Source organism: Microcebus murinus, chromosome 17, assembly GCF_040939455.1.
Source record: "Microcebus murinus isolate Inina chromosome 17, M.murinus_Inina_mat1.0, whole genome shotgun sequence".
Taxonomy (NCBI): Eukaryota; Metazoa; Chordata; class Mammalia; order Primates; family Cheirogaleidae; genus Microcebus; species Microcebus murinus.
Window position 1 is genome coordinate 50,505,774 of NC_134120.1, and position 23,506 is coordinate 50,529,279.

At 37.3% G+C, this 23,506-nt stretch overlaps 1 protein-coding gene and 1 pseudogene across 7 annotated transcripts in view; one reads left to right on the plus strand and one right to left on the minus strand.

Annotated features, from left to right (window-relative positions):
• The window catches only part of DLGAP1 (DLG associated protein 1), an 882,341-nt gene that overhangs the window by 784,695 nt on the left and 74,140 nt on the right, over positions 1-23,506 (minus strand). The window lies entirely within an intron of this gene.
• LOC105860864 (proteasome subunit alpha type-7 pseudogene) lies at positions 16,282-18,352 on the plus strand (annotated as a pseudogene).

A 23,506-nucleotide genomic window follows, 5' to 3' on the forward strand; every position in this document is an offset into this window, starting at 1 on the left:
TTTTTTTTTTTGCAATTTCTTGTGAATCTATAATTTCAAAATAAAAAGTTACAAAAAATAAAAAAGAGACATCATCTCTTGAATCCCCCATACTCATCTAGCTACTGCTCTCTGCTTCCCTTTCTGCTCTCTTTACAGCAAACTTCTCAAAAGTTATTTGTTTGCTGTCTCTAGTGCTTCTCCTACCAATTCTATCTTACAGATTGGATCACAGCTCTGATCAGCTCCAATGCAACTCCCCTGTCAAATCATCAATGATAACCACATTGCTAAGTGCAGAAGTCAGGTGTTCACCTTGTACATCTGCCACTCCTGCCCCCATACCGCCTTTGACAGACGTGATCACACCCAAGTCGACAGGACTCTTTCTTCTCTGCATGGACCCACCTGGTTCCCCCTTTCCCTCATGAATGGCTCCTTCTCAGCCTCATTTGAAGGGTTCTCTTTATTTCCTAGAGGCTCACTCCTTTGGTAAACTCATGCAGTCTGCTAGGTGTAAATACTATCGATTCACTGACAACTCCCAATCTTATGTCTCCAATCCAGATCTCTTTCCTGGATCCAGATCTATATGCAACAGCCACCGCACATCTCTATGAAGATAACTAACAGGCATCTTAGAGTGTACACATCCAAAACGGAACTCCTGATACCCCACCAAACCTGCCCATTCCAGTTCTTTCCAATGTCAAAACTGACAACTTTATATTTCTAGTAACATAAGTCAAAAACATTTTTTCCTTGTATTAAAACTGCAATAGATTTAGGGGGTCCTATGGATATATTGAATAGTAGTGAAGTCTGGGAACAAGTCAAAAATATTGATGTCATCATTTTCTCCTCTTATGCATCAGAAAATCCCATTGGCTTTACTTTAAAAATACATGCTGAATCTGAGCATTTTCCATCCCCTTCGCTGGTATCATTCTATTCTTGCCCACTGTTACCTCTTGCCTGGATTCTTGAAATGGTTTTCTATCGCCCAACTCTCTCCTGGTTCCCTACAGTGTGTGCTCAGTGCTGTGACCCAGGTGATTCTTTTAAACTACAAGTTAGCACGTGACATTCCTCTGCCCCCAAAACCCCATACTCTGGCCCCTTGTTACTTTTCTGACCTCATTCTTTACTATTATCACCTTTCTTTGCTCTCTCTAGTCCACTGGTCTCCTTTATCTTTCTAGAACGTGCTGAGTACACTGCACAGCACCTTTGCACTTGCAGTTCCCCCAGCATAAGTAACCACAAAGATAACTCTCTCCCTTCTCCCTCTGGTGCTCAAATGGCACCTTTTTAAATGGATTCCTATCATTTCATGCCTTACTGTTCTCCACAGGACTCACCCCTCATTTTATATATATATATATATATATATATATATATATATGTATGTATATATATATATATGATATACCATTTATTTCTTTATTGTCTGTAGAAGGTAAGGTACCAGAAGTTAAACTTCCAGAAGGTACCAGAAGGTAAACTTTACAAAACAGGAGTCTTTTCACTTCTGTATTTCCAGTGTCTAAATTATGCTTTGGAATATAGAAGATACTCAATAAATAATTTCAGTAGGAATTAATTATTTGACTCATCATGTAAGTAATTCTCTATTTCTAGATAAGATAGCAGCTAGAGTAGCTGGAGCATCCTACACCCTGAGAATTCTGCAGCATAACAGAGAAGCCCACCATGACTGACATCTCTGGCAAGAGCAGCTGACATCACCTTGTGGCTGGAAGGTCCATGGGTCAAACGGCCCAGTGCTTCCCAGCACCTGCCCACTGAGGAACAAAGAGACTCCTTGGAGCCCAAGGCCTATTTTCCACTCAGTCCCAGGGATTCCACAGTCCTACAGCAGCAAGAAATGTAGCTGGTAGGAGGCACTTACCTATGTGTCTAACTGCCTCTCAACCCAGATAATCTAAAACATGAACCACAGTGTAGCCAATGCTTTAAGAGTTGGTTGATTATAAACATCTGTGCATGTGTTTGCCCAAGACTGGAGCTTTTAACTCAGGGTTTGCCTGCTGGAAGGATCAGATGGAGTAACACAGAGCATAAACTGTTCATCTGTTCAACAAATCTTTACACAGGGCCTACTGGAAGCAGGCGCTGTTCGGACACTGGGGATAAAGTGGGGAACAAGAACAGTCAGCATTCCTGCTTCCATGAAGTTGATATTCAAGAGTTGCATACTATACATTTGCAAACACATGGATGCACAATATAATTTCAGATAATGATTGGTTCTATGAAGCTAATATAATAAGATGATAAATGACTGAAAGATTTCCTTTAAATTGGGTGGTCATGTTATTACTCTGAGGTGACATTTGAGCACGAATGTGAATAATTAAAAGAATTAGTCATGCAAGACCTGAGGGTAGAATGGTCCTTAAAGAAGGAAAAGAAAATTAAAAGTCCTCCAAGGATTAGTGTGGCATGTTTGAGAAATAAAGAATGGAAGCCAGTGTGTCTGCCGCATGGGAGTGGGTAGGGGAGTTAGAAAAGATGAAGGTGGAGGAGACGCCCACTCAATCCTAGTGACCTCAGGCAAGGAGTTCATGTTTTATTCTAAGTGCAAAGAGAAGCATTAGAGATGTACTGTGGAATACTTACTCCCCACCCATAGCGTCTTCTTCATGTGAAGGGAAACCTATTAAATTATCACTCTAGGCCTCTCTCTTGCTCCCACGCCTTTGACTGGTAAGTATGGAAGGAAGAGCTGGATATTGTCAACTGAAAAGATGATGAGGTTTATACATTTGGAAAGGAGAGCTTTATTTCTCATAAATGGTTATAACCTGCAGGTGGCCATTCCAACAGGCTGGGAGACAGAGCCTCCGGCCAGAAGCCAGAAACACATGTTTTGAGGAACAGGGAAAAAGAATTATTGATATGTACAGGGAACAGGAATTTATGCTGAGGAGGGTGCCAGGAAGCACTCTTAATGTTAACTTAATGTTATGTTTCTAGAAAGAGTGAAATTGGATATGTGTGCTTGAGGGTGAATTAAAATAAGAAATTATAAAACAGGAATTAATTATTTCATTCATATTACAATAGAAAAAGGGCAAGAGTGAGAGGAAGAACAAAGAGGGTCCAGAAAAGACTTATGAAACGGAAGCTAAGTGACTAGGATGTGAGACCAAACAGAGATAGAAAAAAGTGTGAATTAAAAGGTGGGCCTCATGAAAGTGAAAGCGAAGAGTTTCATCTTAAGTGAAGTCATGCAAATGAAATATTTTTCACACACACACAAAAAGATGATAAACAAAGATAAATGAAGTAAGTTTGGTGGATTGGTAAGAAAAGTGAAGTCTATAATCTACTTTTAGGAACACAGCACTATACAGTTAAAGGGATTTACTATGCAGAATGAAAAGGAAAGGAACAGAGAATACTGATGGGATGGAAGAAGAATCAACAGAAGTTGTGATTATAATTATCTGTTCTTTATGAGAAGAGTCAAATGATGAGACAAACATAAACCTAAACTTTAGCTATAGCTACATCCTCTGTAGGGGAAATCAACAGAAATTATAGATTTTCTTTCTAGATTTTGGAAGAAATTTTCATAAAAGGGTTTCTGGGAAGTGTCTAAGAAATTAATATTTTAATAATAATGTTTCTATTAATTAACATAATATATTTGATTGATGGTATATTCAAAAGGGACCAAAATATTAAATTGTTTTTTCAAAATTAAAACTGTATAGGAAATAATAATCAATTTTCAAGGTACCCTGAGCAGCCAAACAATACAGAAAAAGAAAAAGAAAAAGCTGGTGAACCTACATTTCCTCATTTCAAAACTTAACTACAAAGGTAATATAATCAAAACAGCCTGGTACTGACAGACAGATTGTAGACCAGCTGAATAGAATAAACAGCTCAGAAATAAACCTTTACATTTATGGTCAAACAATTTTTGACAATGATGCCAAGACCATTCAATGGAAAAAGGATAGTATTTTCAACAAATAGTGCTAGGAAAAATGGATATTCACATACAAAAAAGATGCAGTTGGACCTTTATCTAATGCCACAAAAATTAATTCAAAACAAATTCTAAGACCTAAAACTATCAAATCTTAAAGATAGGACAAAGGCTTCACAACATCAGATTTGGCAATGCTTTCTTTGATATAACACAAAAGGCAGAGGCAACAAAAGAAAAAAAATAGATAAATTGAACTTCATGAATATTAAAAATTTGTGCATCAAAACACGGTATTGGCAAAGAAAAAAGGCAACCTACAGAATAAAAAAAAAGTTTGAAAATAATATCTGATAGAGCAACAGCCCCCAAGATTTTTGGCACCAGGGACCAGTTTCATAGAAGACAATTTTTCCACGGATGGTGGGGAATGGGGTAGGGGGGTGGAGCTCAGGCAGTGATGCCAGCGAAGGGGAGGGGAGCAGCTGTAAACACAGATGAATCTTTGCTTGCTCTCCCACTGCTCACCTCCTGATGTGCCGCCCCTCCAGGTTTCATGGAAGACAATTTTTCCCTGAAAGGGGGACAAGATCTGCGGAGCTCTGCAGCCGTGGTACCAGTTCACTGCCCAGTGAGTTGGGGGCCACAGTGATAAGGGATTAATATCCAGAATATATAGAGAACTGCTAAACTCCAAAGATAAAAGACCCAATTTTAAAATGGGTAAAGGATTTGAGTAGATGTTTCTCCAAGGAAGACATACAAATGACCAATAAGCACATGAGGAGATGCGCGACATCACTAATCATTAGGGAAATGCAAATCAAAACTACAATGACATACCGCCTCACATCTATTAGGATGGCTGCCATAAAATAAAATTTTAAAAAAGAGAAAACACAAGTTTTGAGGAGGATATGAAGAAACTGAAACCCTTGTGCACTCTTGGTGGGAATTTGAAATGGTGCAGCTGTTATGGAAAACAGTATGATGACTCTTCAAAATAGTAAAAATTACCTTATGATCCAGCAATTCCATCTCTGATCATATATTCAAAAGAAGTGAAAACAGGGTCTTCAAGTGACACTTGTACACCCATGTCCACAGCAGCACTATTCAGAATAGCTAAAACATGGAAGCAATCCAAGTGTTGATTGATGGGTGAATGGATAAACAAAATGTGCTATATATATATATATAATGGAATAATATTCACCCTTAAAAAGAAAGGAAATTCTAATACTTGCTAAAATGTGAATGGAATGTGAGGATAATTTGCTAAATGAAATAAGCCAGTCACAAAAAGACAAATACTTATGATTCCACTCATTTCACTTAGAGTACTTAAAATCACAGAGACAGAAAGTAGAAAAGTGGATGTTAAGGGCTGGGGAGAGGGGTGAATAGGGAGTTATTGTCTATTGGGTACTGAGTTTCAGTTTTGCAAGATAAAAAGAGTTCTGAAGCCAGATGTTGGCGAAGGCTGCGCAAAAATATGAGTGCACTTAATGCCACTAAACTGTACATTTAAAACGGTTAAGATAATACATTTTGTGTTATGTGTATTTTACCATAATAAAGAGAACTGGGAAAAAATGGATGAAAGTGTCAAAAATAACCACTTCAGGACTCTGGAAATCAAAGACATACAAGTATTTCAAAGGCATTTAATCGAGAAAAAAATGCCGAACTTTGGCTAAGAACACAAGAGTCTCTGCCAAGCCATGAAAATAGCAGCTTCCCTGCTGGAGGGGCTAACTTGACTTGGAGAGGAGCAAGGAATAACCCCAACCCCCTTGGCATTACTGGAAGCAATGTCTGTGGCAACCATCACAGCTAGCCTGAGTTTGCCATCCTGCTTGGAGCAAACAATGGACTGGCAGCCTAGCCAGAAATTTACAGGGAGATCCAGGAAACGAGACATCCAGAGTGGCCCTGATAAGCTCCCACATATCGCTGGTGGCCTGAGATTTTGCACACATGGACAAGGCAGCATGCACATTCAGGGGAGACCAGAGAGGGTCCTGGCTGTCCATACACGCATGATGGCGTGGCCGTGAGGTCTTTCATACATGCAAAGGAAAAACAAGGCCACTGGAAACAAAAAGCTGGGTGGAATATCACTAAACTCTGTGTTACCTAACCTACACATGGATCCATCAGAAAAGGTGGAAGTCTCATTGGCGCAATATACACTGTGATTGAATGTACACTGTGTTTGAATATACACTGTGATAATTCAAGGGATGACAACTAAGCTAACCTGACACAGTGGCAACATCTAGGAAACTGGACTTGAAATTCAAGAAGAATTTTTAAATATGCATGGAGTCATCAGTAGCTATCTGCTGCAGGGGATACAGACTCTACAGAAGTAGTTCATGCAAGAAATAAACAAACAGTGGTGACAATAAAACATGCTTGGGCCCCAAATCTGGAGTTGCTACAATATATTATGTAAAATGTGTAGTTTTCAAAAAACATTATGAGATATGCAAAGAAACAGGAAATTGTGACCCATATTCAGGAAAAAAACAAAAAATAGGAACTGTCATAAACTATCAGACTAAAATGAATTTTTTTTACTAGTGGCAAAGAAGGACATTTTATAATGATGAAAGAATCAATTCAGAGAACTATATTACAAATTGTAAATGTACATTCACCTGATATCAGAAATTCAAAATCTATGAACAAAAAACTGACAATCAAAATGAGTAACCGACAATTCAACAGTAATAGCTGGAAATCTCAGTATCCCACTCTCAATAATTAACAAAATAACTGCACAGAAAATCAAGCTTGTAGGAGATTCGAACACTATCAACTAACTTTAAGTAACCAGCATTTATAGAAAACCCTACTCAAAAACAGCAAAACACACATTCTCATCAAATTCACATGGAATATATTCCAAAATAATCTTTATAAATTTAGAAGTATTATAATTATACAGTGCATTCTAAGACCACAATGGAAAAAACTTAGAAATAGGCAACAGAAAGAAATTTGAGAAATCCACAAATATTTGTAAATTAATTTAAATACTTCTAAGTAAAACATGAATCAAAGAACAAATTGCAAGGAGTATTAGACTATATTTCAAACTGAATGAAAATAATTGCACATTGTATCAAAATTTATGGGACACAGTTAAAGCAATGCTAAGAAGGAAATTTATAGTTTCACTCATGATATCAGAAAAGAAGGATCTGAAATCAGTACCTTAAGCCTTCACCTTTAAAAACTAGAAACAGAAGACCAAACTAAACTCAAAGCCAGCAAATTCCATTATCATGATAAAGTGTCAGAAAACACAAATTTATAGACAGAAAACAGATTAGTGGTTGTCTGGGGCTTGAGGTGGGCAGGAAAATTGACTATAAATAGGCTGAAGTGATCCTTTGGAAGTGATGGAAAATGTTCTAAAACTGGATTGAAATGATGATTGGATAACTCTATAAATGTACTTAAAATCATTGAATTATACAACTATGATGAATGAATTTAATCGCATGTAATTTATACCTCAATAAAGCTATTAAACTATAATGACCCAATTGGCAGTGGAAAATATGCATATATATGTGTATGTACCATAAATAAAAGAAATTCAATATTACTAAATTGAGCTATTCAGTGCTAAGCACAGGCATAGATTTGAAAATAAAATTTATTTAATACTGCTCCTTAAAATTTTACAGGCAATAAAATATCCTCTTAATTCTATCTATTAAAAGTGAAATATTTAAATAAAATATTTGGCTAATGTCTTGATTTTTTAAATTAAAAATTTTACTAAGTAGCTGAACCTCATTTACCCCTAAAATATTAAGTCAAAAATCGGATCTATATTTCCACAATGATGTAAACAGCTTGGCAAGTACTCAAAGACTTTTTAAAATTATCAGTATAAATATGTCTCTCCTTATCTCTATAGCAAGATACTGTGATTTTCAAGATTAAGATTGAAACAAATCACAATAATTTTGGCAAAAGATTTATAGACATACTGTACCTATATTGTTAAAACGACTCAGATATATTTTCATCTAAGAGGTCACATTCTGCAATAAAACTGTGCTAACTCTGGATTCTATTGGCTGAAGCTCCAATATAAAACAGATTTATATCCTGAAACCCCAAAAATAATCTGGGTCCAAAATACTCAATAATCTCTTTTTTTTTTCCAAATTTATTTCTACTTTTTTTTAATTTCACAATATTATGAGGGTACAAACATTTTAGTTACATTTTCTGTCTTTATCTCACTCAAGAGAGGACTCCCTAATCCCTGGAGAACATTACTACCATGTGAGCACCATAATGTTGATCAGTTATAAACAAATCTATTGAGAATAGATTAAACTATTGAGAATAAGAAATTCTGAAGCATTTTAAGGAAAGTTGGGGAATTGAATTTTTCTCAGATAATTGCGGTTCTCAGAAAAAATAATCTGAATTCTTTCAGTATAAAAGTCTGATAGGAAAGATAAAAACTAAAAGGAGGATATCATGCATTCTCAACACAAGAACTGTTTCTGGTGGGGAATGAAAAATCTTAGATACTACCAAGATTTGTGGCCTTCCTGGGACCGGAGGACATCAACAAGACACAGTGTATCTGTGGTATCAAACTGCCATGGGGAGCAATCAAGAAAAAAAGTCAAAAAAAAAAAAAAAAAGATAAGAAAAGAAAAAGAATTCTTAGTGGGGTAATAAAAAAAAATAGCTGAGAAACACTGGTATAGAGATACTTCTACAGATGATTTCATAGTAATTTATTTAGTTCTGTCCCCACCCTCCATTTTTAAAAAATTCTCACTGTAGGTAAGAACCTGCCAGTTACTCTTACAAAATTGAAGTCTTTCTACCTGATAATATGAGCTAGCACTTCCAAGCATATTTCTAGAGGCTGTATCCAAAAAATCAATAGTGTTTCTCAACTTCCATGCCATAAATCAAACATATGCAATAATTACATGGAGACAAATGTAAGGTAATCTCATAGAAAAATTGATCTTTTGATCTTTACTTTCATAATATGTAAATTCCATGTAATAATTTAATATACTACTCTCTCAGTGGTGAAAAAAATTCTTGTAGTGACTTTTCTTATCCTGCAGCTGCTGAACAAAACAGTACAAACTGTGCTAATCTAGTACACTGGCATTTTCTTTTTTGACCTAAATTATGAAGCACTGGCTTCAAGACCATCAAGCAAACTAATTTTAAACAGCAATTACATCTAACACATAATATAGTTAGTTATTCAGAAGTAGCAATGCAGATGCATCAAAGAGACTGGTATAATATAATTTCAGAAGAATTAGTGGGCATATCGTTTTCGGAAGTATTTTAAAAATAAATTGGTCAATGTCAAATGTTAGTTTGAGTTGATTCATTACTTTTAGAGTCCAAAAATGTATCAATTATGATCATTTTCCTAATTTTATCCTAAGTTGCTTTCATTCCATCTTATTAAGTAAGCTTTCTTTTACAAGAAAAAATTGCAAAGCTTGCTAATTAAATCCAGTGTATCTACTTCTTTCAGAAGTACTAAGAAATTAACTTATTCCTTAAAAATTAGCAATTCTATCAAACATTATCCCCCCAAATATATGTATGTATATATATACCCCCCACAAACATATATACAAATATACATACATACATACACACACACACACACACACACACACACACACACACACCTTTAAATACAATATCCAAGACAAAATTTTAATGATGGTAAAACAGAGACAGCATCTTGGCTAAATTTTGTTCTGAAAATGTAAGAATTTTCTAACAAATTTTTCCCCTCTATCTACAACAATTTTCTCTCCCAATGATATTTATTTTTTATGGTTTGGATATTGCAATGGTTAATTTTATGTGTCAACTTGCTAGGCCACTGTACCAGGATATTTGGTTAAAAATATGTCTGGATGTTTCTGCAAAGGTATTATTTTTAAATCAGATTAACATTTAAATCAGTAAACTTTGAGTAAAGGGGGTTACATTCTGTAATGTGGGTGGGCCTCACCCAATCAGTTGAAGGCCTTTAGAAAAAGAAACAGCCATTCCCAAAAAAGAAGGAATCCTAGCAGCAGACTACCTTCAGACTCCAGGTGCAACATATACCCTTCCTGGGTCTCCAGTCTGCAGCCTATCTCATAGATTTTAGATTTGTCAGCCCCTACATTTATGTGAACCAATTCTTTAAAACAAATCACTTTCTTTCTCTCTCTCTCTCTTTCTCTCTCTCTCTCTCTCTCTCTCTCTCTCTCTCTCTCTCTCTCTCTCTCCACACACACACACACACACACACATACACACACCTTTTATTGGTTCTGCTTCCTTGGAGAACCCTAACACTAAAGACTTACAATGTATTTTTCTTATTTTTTTTTGTTTGTTTTTTTCTTTTTTTTATTTCAGCATATTATGGGGGTACAGATTTTAAGGTTTCAAGAAATGCCCATTTCTCCCCCTCCTCCCAAAAGTCTGAGTCTCCATCATGACCATCCCCTAGATGGTGCACGTCTCACTCATTATGTATATATATACCCGCCCCCCTCCCCCCTCCCACCTGCCCAATACCCTATTACTGTAGTACCTATGTGTCCACTTAGGTGCTACTCAGTTAATACCAGTTTGCTGGAGAATATATCTGGTGCTTGTTTTTCCATTCTTGGGATACTTCACTTAGTAGTATGGGTTCCAGCTCTAACCAGGAAAATATAAGATGTGCTATATCACCATTGTTTCTTAGAGCTGAATAGTACTCCATGGTATACATATACCACATTTTATTAATCCATTCTTGGATTGATGGGCACTTGGGCTGTTTCCACAGCCTTGCAATTATGAATTGTGCTGCCATAAACATTCGAGTGCAGGTGTCTTTTTTGTAGAGTGTCATTGGATCATTTGAGTAGATGCCCAGCAATGGGATTGCTGGATCAAATGGTAGATTCACTTTTATCGCTTTAAGGTATCTCCATATTGCTTTCCACAGAGGTTGAACTGGTAAAGTCTCAGGATACAAAATCAATACACAGAAATCAGAGGCATTCATATACGCCAACAACAATCTAATTGAGAACCAAATCAAAGACTCAATTCCCTTCACAATAGCAACAAAGAAATTAAAGTACCTAGGAATATACTTAACTAAGGAGGTAAAAGACCTCTACAGGGCGAACTATGAAACACTGAGGAAGGAAATAGCAGAGGATGTAAACAGATGGAAATCCATACCATGCTCATGGATCGGCAGACTCAATATCATCAAAATGTCTATACTACCCAAACTGATCTACAGATTCAATGCAATACCTATTAAAATCCCATCAGTATTCTTCACAGATATAGAAAAAATAATTTTACGCTTCGTATGGAACCAAAGAAGACCCCGAATATCAAGAGCAATTCTAGGCAACAAAAACAAAATGGGAGGCATTAATATGCCAGATATCAAACTAAACTACAAAGCTGTAGTAATTAAATCAATATGGTATTGGCACAAAAATAGGAATATTGACCAGTGGAACAGATGTGAGAATCCTGATATAAAACCATCCTCATATAGCCATCTCATCTTTGACAAAGCAGACAAAAACATACGCTGGGGAAAAGAATCCTTCTTCAATAAATGGTGCTGGGAAAACTGGATAGCCATCTGCAGAAGGCTAAAACAGGACCCACACCTTTCACCTCTCACAAAAACCAACTCACGCTGGATAACAGACTTAAACCTAAGATATGAAACTATTAGAACTCTAGAGGAAAAAGTTGGAAACACTCTCCTAGACATCGGCCTGGGTAAAGAGTTTATGAAGAAGTCCCCAAAGGCAATCACAGCAGCAACAAAAATAAATAAATGGGACATGATCAAACTACAAAGCTTCTGCACAGCCAAAGAAATAGTCATGAAAGTAAACAGACAACCTACAGAATGGGAGAAAATTTTTGCATCCTATTTTTCTTATTTTAAAGGTGGCATAATGTTACTAAAGGATTTTAATAAGGTAAATATTAATAACTCCCAATGTAATGCTATTTCAAATATACCGATTACTAAAATTCATGGTGTTCTCTCTGTAGAGAGGAAGATGATGGATGGATGGATAGATGGATGGATGGATGGATGGATGGATGGATGGATGGATGGATGGACAGGCAGGCAGGCAGTCGGCCTGAGCAAACCACATGTCCCCCATTCTCTCTATTTTTCTATGGCAAACACCAATGAGGGATAACTATGGAACAAAGTGGGTTAAAGACCACAAGCAAGTTTCAACCAATCCAGTTGGCCAGCTTCCCACACTACATCAGTGATATGCAGCTGTTTTTATCAAGGAAGGAAACAGGTTCAGATAGGTGAAGACAGATCTTTAAGGCAAGGGTCCTCAAACTATGGCCCGCGGGCCACATGCGGCCGCCAAGGACATTTATCCGGCCCACCAGGTGTTTTTGCCGCTGCTGCCTGTCCTGCTTAGCATCTGACTTGTCCCGGGCCCACAGTGCGCATGTGTGGAATATGCACCCCACTCTCCAACAGCCCTCCAACGGTCTGAGGGACAGTGAACTGGCTCTCTGTTTAAAAAGTTGGAAGACCTCTGCTAAGGTCACCAAATCATCTGATGGAAGAGCCACAAATAGAACTCTTCAGTTGAAATAACTTTTCCTAACTCTATGTTCCTTAATATGTATGTGTGTATATGAATATATATTAATACATATATGTGCATATATATTTGTGTATATACACATGTGAGTGTGTGTGAATGTGTGTGCATTTCAGTGAGAACTCCCCTACCTGGCAAATAATGTTTATTCTCCTATCTTGTCTCTTGCTGACAAGAACTCCCTAATCTTATCTTTGGATTATAATTATAATCAAGAACTAGAATCATTATCCAATTCCTTAGTTACCCACAACTTTTATTTCTTTTTCTCTAATTCAAATAACTTAATATTGTCTATTTGCCTTGGAATTATGATATCAATCCAAAGCCCCTGCCTCATGCTTCCTGTACCTACATGAATACACCCACTGAATAGCCAGGAGCTGTGTGGGGGACAGAGGCGAATGCCTCACTTCAATGCCACAGTGAGTGTTTGATAAAGAGATGGGCCCTGGCTTTTGGAGAAAAAAGAAAAGTTTTGCCCAGAGTGAAAGGGAATAGAATTGTATAGGGGTTGAGGGGTTGAGAAGGGGTTGTCGAATGTGATTAGGAGGGATTTCTAGAAGGAATAAGGTTGAAAGGACAAAGTCTTAGAGAGAAAAGGAGAATGGTGCTCTCAGTGTCAGAGCTGAAGCATTTCAGGGCTGGGGACGCACACAGATTCAGGCAGGTGTCCCTCTGGAGCAGCCTTGAGGAGGGAGAGGCATGGTTAGGATGGCACTGTTGGAGTGATTAGTCTTCCAGCAGTGGAGCAGGGAGCATGACTGATGCCAATATCCGGAAGCTGGAGCTACAGTCTGGGTGAGAAAGCCAAGCTGAGGACTCAAGTCTTAGCAGGCAAAATCAGCAGAACCTGCTGGACCCTCAGGGTTGGGAGGGAGGGAGAAGCAGGACTGAGGAAGGAGCCAGAGAACGCAGACAGAGAAACAGGCCGGGGGTGGGGTGGGGCGGGGGGGGGGGAGGGACATGTAGGAGGGAGATGAGAAGAACATGGACAGAAAGTTCCTGTGGAACATTCCTGTGGAGATGTTCACTAATCCACTGAAGACGGGGTCTGGAGCTCGTGAAGGAAGTCAAGGTGGAAAGAGATGTGACGACAGGAGTAGTTAAAACTGTCGTGAAACTGAGACCTTGTGGGTCAAGCACCATCTCTAAAGTGGAATCGCTTCTCAATGACTTTTTCTCTCGTCCTCAATGTTACCCACATCATCTCCCTAATCTTGATTTAGGACTCAATGGTACCACTGGCTAATTACAGCCTCATCTCCCCAGGGAGGAATATGAGCGAGCCTGGATGCTCGTCTCCCCTCCAGGAGTTCGGGTGGTAGAGTGGCTGGGGAGCCTGAGGAAGACAGTGGACAGGTGCTACTTTTAAGTGAGAGCTTTTGATTCCTCTCCCCACTTGGTTTCTCCATTCCCTGATTCTGTTGTATGTGTACGCATAGGTGTACTTCTTGTTTTTCAAAATAACACATGCCTGTGATATCCATGTAAAACAAAAATGTAAGGGAAGCACTAATCACCTCCTCCTCCATCTGAAGTTAACAACTCACTATTTTTTCAATGACATAGTAGTTCACAATAGTCAGCCCAGTGTCCTTCTTTAGTCAAAAATAATCACACATCACACGACAATAAGACAGTGGACCCATGCACACACACACACACACACACACACAATCATGCGCAGCAAAAGCAAAACAGATTCAGGAAATGTGGGAAATGGCATGACCAGGAGAAAAGAGCAATTGTTTCATTCATTCATTTGACAACAATCTATTGTCTTAGGTACATGGCCAGGTATCTGACATGTAAATGTAAATAAGACTACCCGCAGCCTTCAAGGAGTTTACAGTCTAGCAAAGGACATAGATAAATAAACAGGTAATTACAATAGCTTCTGTTAAGAGGTCAAATATATTCATATTTGGCTCTCAGAGAGTGAGAGAGGCATGGAAAGAAAAGTATGTGAGAAAACTATTACCCCCACTATGGCACTAAGAAATCTGCCTTTAGGCATCTTGGTTTTTAAACTTGCATTTTCTTTGCATATCCATGAAATATTTATTAGAGCAGATCGCATCGCATGCATGTGTGATTTCAGCAGATAACCCACTTAACCTGCAGAGAATCGGGTGACTCAAAGCCTGCTCCACTTCAACCATTATTTGCCGTCCTGCTCTATTTCATCACTGCCCTGAGCTTTTAGTCACCATTATCAGTTCTATTTTTAATTGTTGAGTCTCTAGTCACCATCTATTAAACTCAGACTTTATGCGCCTATTTCTGTTAGGAATAAACATGCAGGAAGATTACAAATGTGTCAAGCTTTCCCACACAGAGGAAAAATGTTGTCTGTGGTATCAGCATGAGGCAACATGGTGGAACAGGCAAGGCCAGCTTTCTGAGTACATCATCTCCCTTTTAAGTCCTTCCCTCAGCAAGTCCTTTCACTGTGGCGCTTACCAGAGCCCCAACACCTTCATGGTCTAATTCATGTCAAGGCACTGCTGTTTTAATTCCCTGTCATGAAGGAGGACAGAGTAACGGGTGTTACTTCTTAACCTAAAATAATACATCTCTCCAAAGATGGAATATTAAGACCAGGTTGCTGTTCTCAGACACAGAAAATAAGCTCTGCCTTTAAATCACACCACAACACATGTTTCTACCAGCAATCAAGCTTACATCAACAATATACTTGAAAGCCATGGAACTTTGATATGCCTAACGAGTAGACAATGTTATGATGCGGGTGGATGTCACACAAGAGAAATGCAATATAAGGTTTATTTCTTGACAAGTTTGGGCTTGCTCGTCACAGGCATGCACAATCAGACGTGAAATGGCTGAAACTAAATATGAGCATTACCATTTTACACATATTATGCAAAAAATACAAATAGTTCTTAATTACTACTTCATTCATTCAACGAGCACTTACCAAATGTTACCACTTACAGGCACTATGGGAGGTTGCGCCAGCACAGCCCGGACAGGACCTTGGAAGGGGTTCAGCTGAGTGATGTCATGATAGCAAATGCTCAATAAATATTTGCTGAATTAATGAGTTCAAAATAGTGTGTGCTACAGATACACATGGGGTGTAAAAAGGAACAAAAGAGCACCACCTGCTCCAGGTTGGATATCCCAGTGGTGGACCATAAGGGAAGGTGCCAGAGCTGCTGGAGCTGAGCCGTGAGGAAACAGAAGTTGAGGCTGGCAGAGGGGGTCCAGGCTCTGTCACAGGTTGAAAAAGTGCAGATCAAAGACAAAGCGAATAAAACAACTGCTAATAACCCTGAGACTGTGTATGGCTGGAGCACAGGGAGTGAGTGGGAGACGGTCAGAAAAGAACATAGTGTCAGGTCACGCCTCACGCTAAAGAGACTGGCCTTTATCCTGTTTAGGAGGAAGCCTCTGAGTGGATTTAATCAGGAGACATGGGCATCTGAATTTTGGCAAGATCACTCTAATAATAGTGTTAAAGATGGATTAGAGGGGACCAGCCACTGTAAAGTGGCTGCAGTAATAACCTAATGGGAGGAATAAAGGCCCGAAGGAGGCAGGAACTGAAGACAGGCGATGGCTGTAGACAGGAAAATTCAGACTCAGCAGATGTTCAGAAAGTGGAATGCATAGAAAATGGAGACAAGTAAACATGGGGCAGTGGAGGTGAGGAAATTGTAATTAGAAGGTGAGGAAAAGGGAAGACTGCCGGGAGACTCCTGGGATTCCCATGTGGGCGAGAAAGGGAACCCAGGGATAAGTGGAAGGTAACTGAACCATCTCATGCCACCCTGGGTTGCACCCAGTACCCACTTCTGGGCCAGCCATACCCACTGCTGCATCAGTACATGCATTTGTACACACACATGAACACACATGTACACCCACATATAAACACACACGTGTATGGACACATATGAACACACAATCTCTCGCTCCCTTCCTGACACCTTCATCTCTTCGTTCTCTTCTTTTCATCTCTACAACATACACACTCTGGAATTTCCTGTTTGCTCTTTTATGCAGAGTAATTTATTAGCCTTTTTTTCTGTTCTTCCATTTGTCTCTCATCACCCCACTCAGCCAAAGAAAGGATACTTCCTAGGTCTACGTTGCTTAGAAATCTGGAGAGTAGTCAGTGTAAATAATTCATGTAACATTTTTATACTTGCAAATAAATTTTGCTAGAAAGGAGTAAGTTTGTGAGGAAAAATAAGGATTTCTATTTTGGATATATTGTTCTAAGTAGGCAATAATGGGAGTCCCTGAAAGTAAAAAAAAAAAAGAAGAAGAAGAAGAAAGAAAAAGAGAAAAAGAACCTGAAAGTATTTAACAATAAAATTCAAGGAAAATTTAAAGAAAATAAAAATAATGTTTGATTCTATAGATTTAAAAGATTTATGATTCTATAGATTTATGTCATTTACCAGGAAAACTAGTCACAGAAAAAGCTGCCACTAACTTATAAAGTTACTTGTTTGTAAAAATGAAGAAGAAAGTATTTGGGAAGTCAGGCAAAAGACTCACTGACAAGGGAAGCATGACTAGGCTAACTACTGACTACAGATTACTGTCTAGAGGATAATGGAACAACACTTGCAAAATTCATAAAAAACATATCCGCAAACAAAAAAAGAAAGAAAATGTAAGTTAAGAATCTTAAACTCTCTGCCAAGATGGTATGGAGGTAAAAAAGCAACATATCAACATTTTTTAATATGAAAAAGTATTTAGTGATATTTTTCCACAAACATTAGTTACAGAAACAACTAGAGCTATCCAAGAGATGAACGGAAAACTATTAGCACGAGACTGGCCATGGGCACTAAATCTATTCAACAGCAGAACTAAGGCTACAGCAAATATAGGATTATGATTATATAAGAGAATGTAAATACTTCTCAAAAGTTGAAGGAGAAAATGAAAAAATGAGTTATAGTTTAAAGATTCGCATTTCCTCTTCTTTAAGTCTTAGGGATACAATATATCATTTAAATCCAACAAATCAAACAATAACAATACCATAATATAACAATTCCAACAAATCAAAACAGTAAATGTTAAGAAACATAATCATGTGATGGGAAAAATGGATGAGAAGTGAGAAAGAGAAAATACACTGATTTCAACCTTGATCATATTAGGGAGTTAAAAATACTGCCTAATGAGAGTGGAAGATCTGTGCTCTGGATGACACAGTCTGCATGGTCCTTGTAGGCCTGACCACCAATGCAAGGACAGTCATCCATAGGGCCAGGGTGTAGTGCCAGGGCCAGTGGCTGACCGTAGAAGATCCAGTCACAGTGGGATACGTCACTCACTGCACTGCCAGTCTGGACCAGCATCATATGCGAGCAAGGGACACAAGCCATTTGACATCTCTGCCCTAACTGTGGGTTTCCACTTTGATGGCACCCCCAGGCTCTGTCAGACTGACCCCTCAGCAAATACCATGCCTGGAAGGCCAATGCCATAGGCCGGGGCTCCAAGTCAGTGTGTGGGTTCCTAGAGAACTATGCTGCCCAAGCTGCTGAAACAGACAACAACTGACCACTAAGCTGGTGATCCAGGCACTCTTAGAAGGGGCCAGCAAAAACGTTGAAGTTGCTGTCATGAGGCGAGATCAACCTCTCAAGCTTTTAAAGAAGAAACTGAGAAATATGTTGTTGAAAAAGACGAAAATGAAAAGAAAAAGAAAGTATTATGATGAATCAAATTTCACTTCCTGTAACAAATTTTTAAATTCAAATCTTGGTTGAGTCTTGAAATGATGTATAGACATTTCTATTCTACTTATTCATACTGTCTGAGTGCTCTAAAATAAACTTCCATATTTCTTAATCTTATAAAATACTGACTAATGAGATATAACTATGGGTAATATGTAAATTTTTAGTTTAAATATACCTACCAGACTGGAAATTGAAAAAAGGAAATGGATAACTTTTAACTATACTAATATAAATACTGATCAGGAAAAATTAAAGTACCATTTCTCCTCTTCCAGTTATTTAGAGGATTTATTGCTTTTCAAACAAACAACAATTATTGCATAATTCACAAAAATTTAATTTGACCCACATAATTTTGGAAGGAAATCCAGAAATTAAATTTATTTGATCACTCTGTGGCTATGAGCCCTTTTCTCCTCTAACTTTTATTATACATAATTTTATCATTTTACCATAATACTTTATACGGATTTGATAGTTTTTATCCAAGAGTTCCAAGGGTGTTTTTTAATGAAATATTAATAAATGCATGCTGATGCGGAACCAAATGAAGCTACAGAATGACATTCTTAGGCCACAGAGCAGTATTTGGATTAAGTGGATTAAATTAATCCAAAAGTTTAAATCTTGTTGATACTTTTCACCCAGTTAGATCTTCAACAGGAATAGAGGTTTCCTTGCTAGTACTCAGTCAGATGTTAAGCAACCAAACACATTCTACACCCTTCATTTGCTCAGCACCCTGCCACAACAATATATAGCTCCAAAATCCAGTTGTTTCCTTTGTGTTAGATTCAGGTTTTTAAAACTGAGATCAACCAACCTGAGATCAAAGCTGCATTTTTTTTTTCTGAAGCAAGTGGTTTTCTAAGCACTGTTTGCTCTATTAGAGCCTCCAAGATCAACTTGATTTCAACATTACAATAAAAAAGCAGGGACGTAATGTTATTCCACTCTCTTTACTATGAGTCCTAAGCACCGTGCTAGTCTATACATAGTAAGATAAGGCTCAGGACTCCTTACGATCACCCTAGTGCCAAGCAGAGCACCTGGCACACAACGAGTCCTCAAGATGTGCCTACGCAAAGGCCTAGGCTGAATAAGAAGGATAGAATAAAATCCTTTAGATTAAGTTATGATTTGAGAGTTGAATTTACCATACTGTTTTCTCAGAGCAAATCCTTATTTCTTGCTAATATTTAAGACTATCCATATATCAAATTCACTGCGTATATGTATACAAAAACAACTTTTTCTCTTCATCAGTTTAAGCTCACAATTTATAAATGTTGATATATATAGACATCTGGCACCCATAGATGGTTTTAATTTATAATACATCTCTATTTAATATATCAATATAAAAGGTAAATTTGTAGATTCTAAAATAAGAAAAACCTTTAAGAGTATGAAAACAAACTGAAAACACTGAATTATATTTGATCATAGAAAGTATCAAATAGCTACCTAAAGCCATCACAAGCATAAATAATGCTTGGCATATATAATGGCATTATTTCAAGTACTGCATGTGGGCCAAGGCAATAACCAGCTGTTAATGTCATTGGGCTCTCCTACGCAACTTACTAAAATTATTTTTCAGTATCTCCAGTAATTACTCTTGGCACATACTCCAGTTCTATAACCTGTTCTCTTCTATCTCAAGAGCTTTCAATCTGATTACATTTTCCATGATGTAAAACCACAACTCCCTTAGTGGAATCCACGTACAAATAGCTGAATTCTATGTTCCTCCTTTCTTTGCTTTATTTCATATGTCCTTACACTGTTATAAATGGGTATTAGAATTTTAGTGGAAATCAAAGTGATAAATCTTTACTGCAATCTCAGGCCATAGGAACTCTTTTCTATTTCAGGACTGTGAACTCTGTCATTTCTTATGAAGGAATACCCATTGATTTCGTAAATATTAGTTTTCACCAAAATATAACTTGTATCAACAGGAAACTTTCCAAGTCAGAAGAATAAATGGCCTTTAGTCTTAAAACGACAGTCTTATAAGAAAGTCAGGGTATATTTAAAGAATGAGTCAGAGCACTTGGTCAGCGATTCTTAACTGGTTGTATTTATCTCCTTTAATTTTTGGTAGAGGTGAAACAAATTTTACTTAGCTTCATTAAGTTCTTATTGTATACAAAGCAGTGCCCTGGGTCTTTAGGTGTTTGAACTTGGCATGTGGCAAGTTCAACACCTCATGCATGGGGCACTACAAAGATGAACCCACAACCATCCGAAGCCCATTTAAAATATAATTTCCTTAGCAGTGGTTACTTAGACTACTCATAGATGAGGTCATTTGGAATGAGTATAACCTTGTCAGAGCCTTCTGACTCCAAAAATTCTGCCTCTACCTAGTGACTGAACGGGAGGTACTGTTCACTTCCCATACTGAACCTTCCAAGGTCTGTAACTCTACCATGCAACCCAGGCACTTCCAGGAGCTCAGAGGGCTATTCCGGGTCCTTGTTATGCATTTCCCATTCTCTCTCTCACACACATGCACACACAGAGTTCAGGCAGGATAACTGCTTTTGTGAAGGGTGCTCCTTCCAGACCTGGATAGAGACGGGAATAAGGAAAGACCAGGGAGCACTCCACCTTTTGCAAATTGGAAGAGCATTTGCTACCATTCTAATGAGCTCAAGAACAGTATCAGGTTCTGAAAAGAAAAGAACTGGTACCTTCCTCTAAATTCATTATTCCCAGACTCTGAAGTAATTTTCTCATGCAAATGCATTGCTTCAAAATGTCAAGTATTTATAAAAGCTCTAAAGCCTTTAGTCATTGGCTATGGGTTTTTTTTTGCTTTATTTGTTTAAAAAATATGGAGTATATTTTTATCTCAATGAGATGAGTAGTAAACATTTCCTTTTAAAAGCTAAGCAAGTTCTATTGAAGAAATTACATTCCTTAGGATTTTTAAATTAACTTCATCTTCAATCACTCATAAAATAATTCTTTTATATCATCCTTTTATTGTGACATGTAAATTATTACTTGCTTATAAAATGTATAATCCACACCATTGAGGTAATATAAACACACTCATGACTCACTTTGAAAGGACGCCAAGAAAACATTCTTAATAGAAATGGTGAGGGAGTAGAAAACAGGTAATCTCATACACTGCTGGGAGAAGTGTAAATCAGTAGAGCCTTTTGGAAGACAACTTGGCTATATTAATCAAAATTTAAAGAGCACATATATTTTGATCTCAAAATTCTACAATTTGGGATATACATCACATATAAGTATAATTGCATATGCATAAAATATGTATAAGAGTGTTTATTATTTCATTAATAATAGCATAATTTGTTAACTTATTGCATATGTACTTTGGAAGATGACCAAATTAAACCCGTATTATGGAATAATATGAACTCTATATATCTATCTTTCTATCTCTGTGTGTGCATGCATGTGTGTGTATTAGAAAAAAGTATGGAAGGATACTACAAACTATGGTTATCTATAGGGAAGACTAGAATGGGAAAAGCATGGAATGGGGAGGCTGGAGGTAAGAACAGAGACTTTCACATTTTATGTTTTATATTTCACATTTAGTGTTATGTTGTTTTATAACAAATATATATTCTATATTGCTTTTCAATTATAAAAGGTAAGTTAAAAGGAACAATGCAATAAATTATAACTTTAATCACAAAATCATGCAATATAAGTAAATGTCTAAAATGTATGCTCAGGAAAATAGCATTAACACCCAAACTGGGGTGAGTTTGATAGTCCTACATTATCGGCAAGTTAGTTTGCTACCTTCAGACAAAATTAAGAGTTATCTTGTGTGAATCTACAAGCTGAATTATAAGTAAAACAAAACTAAAATTAACAAACGCAAACCAGTTCCTGGCATGCCTATGGACTGAGCAGGTGGTGAGGAAGCACTCTACACTACACAGAAGCACCTAAGATGCTTGATACACTACACCCATTCCAGAAGTATTAATATAAATATCCTGCTCTCTTGTCAACTTTAACTCTACTTCATCTGAACCCATCTTACCCATTTTTATTTTCTAATCTCCCTCAGCGCAGGTCTTCCCTCCTAACAGCATGGCTATCTCACAATTCCATAAATACCATTCCATGGACCTCACTCATTTTTACTATTTACTTCTGCATTTAATATGTCTTTGATTCCTGATTTAAAAAAACTTCTCTTGCACTTTCCCTGTATTAATTCTAAGTCTACCATCCTTCAAGGCCCAGCCAAATTCTCCATTTGTCTTAAATCACAAGAACCGATAAGGACATGATGCCAATTCACATCAATCATCCCTTCTCTGAATACATGGCACAAAGTCTGTTCCTCAAATGTAAGCTTAGATGGGAGCAACTTTCAGTTTTGAAGCAATGACTTTTGACAGACTGGGATCTTCCTTAAGGCAGAGAAAAAGTGCTCTATTTCTTCAACAGTTTCTGTTAAACACTCCACAAAGTGTGTCGATTAAGTTGATAAGCCCGTGTTCCAAAAATATAACTGAATCTCACTCAGCTGAAATAAGTAATTAAGGTATGTATTTTAATATAAGGTATTAAGATCTAATAAAAATATTTAAATAAAAGAAGAAACTGATGAGTGGATAAAGAAAATGTGGTATATGCATACTATGGAGTACTTCTCAGCTGTAAAAAGGAATGAAATAATGTTTTTTACAGCAACTTGGATGGAACTGGAGACCATTATCCTAAGTGAAGTATCTCAGGAATGGAAAAACAGATGCCACATGTTCTCACTTATAAGTGGGGGCTAAACAAAGGATAGTTATGGTCATGAAGAGCAGTAATGGACATTGGAAACTAAGAAGAGGGGAGGAAGGGAGAGAGGTGATAAATAAAAATCTCCCTATGTACACTATTCTGGTGACGAGTACAACGAAAGCCCTGACTTCAGTATGATACATTTTATCCACGTAAGAAAAATTACTTGTACCATCTAAAAAATTACTTGTGCCGTCTATTTTTAAATAAAAAATAAAATTCAATAAATAAATAAAAGAAGAGATCCTTAAAAAGATATGTACTAGAAAATTTGAGCCAATTTTGCAAAATATATAATGTATATTGGCTTATTCATTTAAAGTATG